Here is a 7,746-nt window from a genome sequence, read left to right on the forward strand (position 1 = left end):
ATTACAGAGAAAAAGGAAATCATTTTTAAAAATCTGGATTATTTGAATAAAATGGAGTCTTTGGGAGACGCCCTATCCATAATTCGGCCTATTCTGCATAACAGGTTTCTGGATCCCATACGTGTACTATGCTATAGAGCTGTCCATGCAAATCACCACCTCAAAATTATTCAGGCAATACTATACTACTATTACAAACAAAAGGATAGCTGGCTCCAATCTCTATTTGAACTGATTAATTATTTGACGACTTCAAATTCTAAACTTGCTTATGTGGGGTTAAACACCTAAACACATCATTACTAAAAGCAAGCCACGGGGTGATCCTCACCGAGTGGAAAGGGATGACCTGGGTGTCCAAACCCCAGGCCCGTCACTTGAATAATGAACAATATTGTTTCAATGAAGTAGAAAATCAGCAGAGCTTGTCACTCACCAAATCTGCCGGGTGGCCCGGGTGCCGTGCCCCGAACCCGTAGCATAGGCGATACAAATCTTCAAAATAAATATGCACGCACTCCTGCAGCCATGGCAATAGAGGTTAAAAATTCGTAACTTTATTCCATTTTGTTAAAAGGTATGCGTCCTAACGCGTTTCGTATCAAAGGATCCGTAATCATAGGCACATAGGACCTCTATTGCCATGGCTGCAGGAGTGCGTGCATATTTATTTTGAAGAATACTATACTACTATACCAAACTTAAACATTATCACACACAGTATACAGTTGTATACATTCATTTACAATATCTATCAATACACAGTCAGCCTCATTCATATTCTGCATTAGAAACATCAGTGATGCAAAATCAGTCCTAAAGGAAGAACATAACCCTTGTTATTTATTTTTTAAAAGATTGCCGCTGCACCTTGCCCTGTACCTAAGATGAGAATGCAGAGTAGTGTAGCAGGGGTGTCGGCCATCATGTCATGTAACATCTGGTATAGCAAGCTCCCAGAAGCTGATTGGCAGTAGAAGCATGCACACTGGAAGACAATTGCACCTTGGGTTCTAATGTGCATGTTCAATGTTAGCGATCAATGAGACTGCTCATTGGATCTGAAATATATAAACATGGTTGTGCTAACCCTGCTGTGCTACTTTACATTCTCACCTTAGGTAAGGAAGCAGCTTTGGACGAAGATGTGGTATGGGAGATGGCCCTTATAAAAATAGATAAGGGCTTCACTCTCCTTTAATCCCTCAAGCCAAGTGGTTTATCATCACTAAAATAATAACTGTGATTTACAAAATATGATGTGAAGAAGTTATCCTGTTATTGACAGGAAAACATTAAAAACTTCAATGCAGCTGAAACGTTTGGATATTTATATCAGTTTACCCGATTCATAAAGTTGGGAAGCATCTCTCTATTACTTCTCCCAAGCCCTTTCATTAAAGTGCTCTCACAATATGTGTTTCCTTGGAAGAGATTATAACCAATAATGATATGATCTTTTTCCACCCTCCAAGGATGATACACTTATCTAGTATAGTTAGGCCTGATGCAAGGGAACTCGGAGACTTCTTTGGAATAGAAAGTCTATTCTTTCAAATATCAATATTGATTATTGCCAATTAGACTTGTCAATATTTTGGCCACTGTTCCAGTTTTGCAGGACTTACAGTAAAATGATCATTTGTACAGAAATAGAATCTAAACATGATACTTCCATCTTTTTTTCAAATCTGATTCTTTGTACAGAATAGCTAATGTTATAACATATTCCTGTACTTCACCAGTTCAGTTAGCAATGGCAGCCATTCACGGTTTTCATTTTCCATCTTGCAGTAGAATGAATTGCTGCAACTGTCTCAGAATACCATATTCTTATCATATGCTTAAAACAGTCATGAAGCTTTTGGAATTAACTGTCAGAATCTAACAGTCTGACACATCTGCTTTAATAGATTGTTACTGTGAAAATGACAATCCTGTCTGGATTTGAACCAGGGAACAGCAGTTTACTGTGCAGTCTTATTCATATTTGCAGCTTTGTTATAAAATTCTCAGCCCTGAGCTCCGAAACTGCCCATAAAAGGTCAAGCCTGCTTGAGCCTATGTACATCAATACCTAAAAGCAGCCATACATTTGACCTCTGACAGGCCTACCTGACTGCTATATAACCGAAAATACCATTGCGGAAAGGACTGCAGTGGCTTGTTTGTGCAGTTCTAGTCCCGACCGCCTGTATCCCATCATAGGAGCCAAATGATTGGATCAACCTGATATTGCCCAACTCAATGTGGGCATATTGGGGTAAGATCTGCTTGTTTGGCGACCTCTCCAATAAAGTAGATCTTTTAATGTATGGCCACCTTAATTCCTCTACTGTCCTGGTCTGGCAGGTCTTTAGTAGGGATGGGTGAATTTGACCCGTTTCGTCAAATATTAGCTGCCGGCGAAATGTCGCAGACGCCCATTAAAGTCTATGGGCGTCAAAAAAATTGTGTCGTGCGGCAAAATTGTTTTGACACAGGTCTTTTTTTTTTATGACGCACACCACCATACAAGTCTATGGGCGTCATGTTTTTTGGCGAAACCAGGCGAAAAAATTCGCCCATCCCTAGTCTTTAGTTTCCTATATTTAAGTTTCCTTTATTTGAGTTTGCCTCAAAATTCATTCTGCAGTTGTTTATCTGGTTTCTGGCTATGCTTTGTTCTGTACTTACTGGCTCTTTACTTGAGTTTAACATTGAGCTTCCTTGATTGCCCAGTGAGAGTCTCTGGACCTTCCTGCAGTAAGACCTGGCAGCACCTGCATAGCTGACAGCCAGGCCCAATGTCAAAATGTAGATGGGTTAGGCAGAAGCCTATGCTGTGACTGGTATTCACTTACCCCATATGGTGTTGGGAAATGTTGCCATGATGAACATTAAAAACAAGCTGGTACATTTATTCCAGACAAGTTTATATGCACTGTCAGTGTCAGTACTGCTTCTGCTGACAAGGGACACTCCATTAACCTGATGCTTGATACAGGTTCAGCTGTTTCTACACTGCCAAAGGATATTTTCTTGAAATACTTTACAAAAGATCTGCTTGTTGCACCTGCCCTGAAACTGGTCAGTTACTTAAAGGATCCAATCCCTGTGCTTGGTTGCTTGCCAGAGACTGTACAATTTGAATCAAATACTGCAAAATGTGACTTTTACATTGTGAATAAGGGTACTGCTAAACTTGGAAGGGATCTCTTTGCTGCATTAAACCTACAATTAGTTGATGGTCTCATTACTACAGCACCAGCGCTTGCCACACAACCAGTGTCTAAAATTTCACCACAAAGCAACACTTCACTGGGTTGTGCAAAGAACTTACTTTGTACAAAAAGTTAAAGGAAAACTATCCCCAAAACAATGTAGGTCTCTATAGAAAGATATTGCATAAAACAGCTCATATGTAAAATCCTGCTTCATGTAAATAAACCATTTTCATAATAATATACTTTTCTAGTAGTATGTGCCATTGGGTAATCATAAATAGAAAATTGCCATTTTAAAAAATAAGGGCCGCCCCCTGGGATCGTAGGATTCACTGCACTCACAAACATACCAACAAACCATACATGTTAGGTCACATGAGCCAATTAACAGACAGAGTTGTGTCTTTTGCTTCCACACTTCTTCCTGTTACAGTTAGAGTTGTAGTATTTCTGGTCAGGTGATCTCTGAGGCAGCACACAGACCATCATGAAATGGTGATTTGAGGCAAGAGATGTAAAAGGGCAATATTTACTTAAATATATATTCCAGTTTGGTAAGATTCTTTAATATGCCACTTAATATGATATGAACTATCTGTTGCTTAAGTGTTTATTTTGGGGGTATAGTTTTCCTTTAAGTTGAGACCAGATGTAAAGCCACAGTATAGTAGTAAGCATCCAAATGAATACAATGTATTAAAGCTAGGCTATTCTGCAAGGTTGTATACAAAACACTTCGAAATAGAAACAATTGGAAATTCATTTATATGTACTGCTACTGAAGTGTTCCGTTTATGTTTAACATCCCCCACATATTCAAGGATCTTTCTACGGAATTCTCGTCGAGTTTTGCCCACGTTTACTTTGCCACATACACATTTAGTTGAGAGAACACTTAGGGGCAGATGTATGAAGGGTCGAATATCGAGGGTTAATTAACCCTCGATATTCAACTAGGAACTAAAATCGTTCGACTTCGAATATCGAAGTCGAACGATTTAGAGCAAATCCTGCGATCGAACGATCAAAGGATTATTCGTTCGATCGAACGATTAAATCCTTCGAATCGAACAATTCGAAGGATTTTAATCCAACGATCGAAGGAATATCCTTCGATCAAAAAATCTCAGGCAAGCCTATGGGGACCTTCCCCATAGGCTAACATTGACTTCGGTAGCTTTTAGCTGCCGAAGAAGGGGTCGAAGTTTTTCTTAAAGAGACAGTACTTTGATTATCGAATGGTCGAATAGTCGAACGATTTTTAGTTCAAATCGTTCGATTCGTAGTCGAAGGTCGAAGTAGCCCATTCGATGGTCGAAGTAGCCCAAAAAACACTTCGAAATTCGAAGTTTTTTTTATTCGAATCCTTCACTCGAGCTTTGTAAATGTGCCCCTAAACGTCACACAGTCACGGGACGATGTAGAGTATGTCATAAAAAACTAGATGAACTGCAAAAGCACGTGTGATTTACTTAATGCAATGTGTATGTGGCAAAGTATATGTGGGCAAAACTCTACGAGAATTCCGTAGAAGGATCCTTGAACATGTGGGGGATGTTAAACATAAACGGGAAAACTTCAGTAGCAGTACATATAAACGAATTTCATAATGGCAATACTAAAGTAATGATGTTTTTTTTGCAGTGGAGCAATTAAAACAAACCTTAAGAATAGGAGATGTGAACAAGAAATTATTACAGGCAGAAGCCAGATGGATTTATGCCATGAACAGCAAATCCCCCAAAGGCCTCAATGAAGGATTTACTTTTTCACCATTCCTGTGATTCCCTGGAGTATGATATAGACTTATAGACTCCCATTTATATACTTACTTTATCTCCCAATATCTTCATTTATTTATTTATTATATTATAATGAGTTTATCTAACTGACAGTGCAAGCTCTAGGATTGTGCACAACAAAGATTATAGTGGTATATTCATATTTCGGCTGGACTAGTTCCACCATTGTAACTAAATGGCAACTCCACGACCGAAATTCACTTATGCCCCTGAGGAAGCCGTTCACGCGGCGAAACGCGTAGGGCAAGGAAGCATAGGTGTACAATGGTGAGAGCAGCTCATATCGTTCCCAACGTAGACAGGCAGGTGCGCCGTGTGGGACAGCCCATTATGGCTGGTTACTTACCTTATGCAAAAAGAAGTAGATTATTGAGACTAAAACTCTCACCATCTGTTCACCTTTTGCAGTTTTTAATTGAGTGTTTTTTTAGGGACACGGTCCAGCACTGTGCTCTTAAATGCAGTGAGTTTGTTATTTTGGTTGTGGGGTGCTACACTGTTCACGCATGGTGCGTTTATAATTTTATTGTTAAATAATTAAAAGTTATATTTTATTCTAGTACGCTTGGTCAGTATAATATGACTACAGCAGGTGTTCTGAACTGGGTTGCTGGGGGACGGGGCTAAGTATATTCAGATGTAAAATCAGTACGATTCCCTGATTGAGCATGGGAAAAACTTGCTATTGATATTGTTGGTCCTTTTACAGATGCTCCTATAGATTGTAGATTTGCTATAACCTTGATGGACTACTACAGTAAATGGACTGCAATTGCATTTGTTTCTCATATAACATCAGCTACACTTAAAACATTTCTGTCTACAGTCTTCAGCAGAGAAGGTAATCCAAAGGAGTTAATATCAGACAACGGACCACAGTTTGTCTCATATGAGTTTGAATCCTTTCTGAGAGAGAGGAATATTGTGCATAGGAAATCTTCAGTGTATTACCCACAAGCAAATGGAGAAATCCAGCGATTCAACAGAAGTCTGAAAGAAACACTACAGACAGCAAATCTTACTGGGAAATCTTGGAAAGTATTTACAGAGTTCCTACATAACTACAGAGCAACGTGCCATGCAACAACACAATCATCTCCAGCTGAATTATTACATGGCAGACAGATGCACACCAAGTTACATGTTTCAGACATCAAACTTCCACAAAATACAGTGCTAACAAAATCATCTACTGCTGACATTGTAAAACGTCAACAAGCCAAATGTAAGGCTTATACTGACAGAAAACGTGATGCAAGAGAAGTATACTTTCAGCCTGGATCTTTAATTTAGAATTAAGAAACCAGGAATACTGAAACAAGGACAATCTAAATTTACTACACCACTTGAAGTGAGACGCCAATGAGGACTATACACATATGAACTGTCTGATGGATGCATATGGAATGCAAGTCGTCTTTCTACTGTTAGTTATGACTTTAGAGAAGCTCCATTTGATGAAGGACATTTACATACTCCTGATGTCAACTGCAAAAGGCCTTCAGAAAGTGAACCTATAAGGCATACTGAGAGAATCAGAAAACTACCTGCATGGACCCAGGACTATGTGATGTGAATAATGTATATTATTGCTTTAAGATGCATTGTTGTTGTTTATTACATTTGCCCAAATGCTTTCCTACTATAGGGGGAATATGTGGTGTTTATACAAATGGCCTGTAGATGTCACTGTGCTCAAGACATACTGTGCATACTTCCTGTTAGCTTAAAAGTGAAATGAAAGCTTACTGTTGTGTAATGCCTGCATGACTCTGCTCATAAAGCACTGTTATACTTTACTCATCCTCGGCTACCCAAAACATAACAGTATAACATTGACCTCCATGCCCTACAAACCATATGCATCAATACTTCTTAACTATTCTGTTTGGAGCTCACCCTCCTGTCATCTGCAGTGTCTGTGTTTGTTTGTTATTTCCTCCTTGTCACCATGTCGAGGTAAGTATGAGCAAACTCTCTGCTCCTGTCAGTAATGGATTAGTCTTTGCTTAAGACCAGGTCAAACTTTCAGCACCATACAGTATCGTTATGAACACACTGGCAAAAACACAGGCCATTATGTGAAGTGCACACAGAATGATGAGATCATGAATTTGTTACTTATACACAGACTAATCAGTTTAAGGCTAATGTCCCGAGAGGCTGAGATGGGCATGAATACTAGACTGGAAATCTAGAGAGACCAATAGAACAGGGATATATAGATACTGATATGTTTTGGATAGCAGTCAAGCAGACAGACTTCAGTAGTCACCGAGACTGGTTGTGCAGTAGGTATCTGCCCCTTTTGTTGCAAGGAAACTAAAATACAGATAAAACCCCTTTAGGTGTTGTTACACTTCAGTATCCCACAAAGAGCCAAACACCTGAAAGGCCAGCAAACAGTGTGTCAGGTATGTACACTGCACCCCAGAATTTGACAATGCATTCACTCAGATATTAGTGCATATTAGTCTTCCACAAGCATTGCCAAAATAAACTGATCTGACCAGGGGTCACTCAATTGAAGGCTATTCTGTCTATGGCCCAGCACACACACCAAACTCAACTGTTGGCCTGAAATTCTGTTTTAAATAATCACCCATAAACCATTTGCAGCTGGGAACCACAATGAAAGCATGTGCAACTTCTGCCGAATAAAATATGCAGGCTGGTCTCCCACATGTTAACCTTTGGTCCCTGTTTTTATTTTTTATTTTTTTTTAATGAAGAAGAGG

This window comes from Xenopus laevis, chromosome 1S (genome assembly GCF_017654675.1).
Source record: "Xenopus laevis strain J_2021 chromosome 1S, Xenopus_laevis_v10.1, whole genome shotgun sequence".
Classification (NCBI taxonomy): Eukaryota; Metazoa; Chordata; class Amphibia; order Anura; family Pipidae; genus Xenopus; species Xenopus laevis.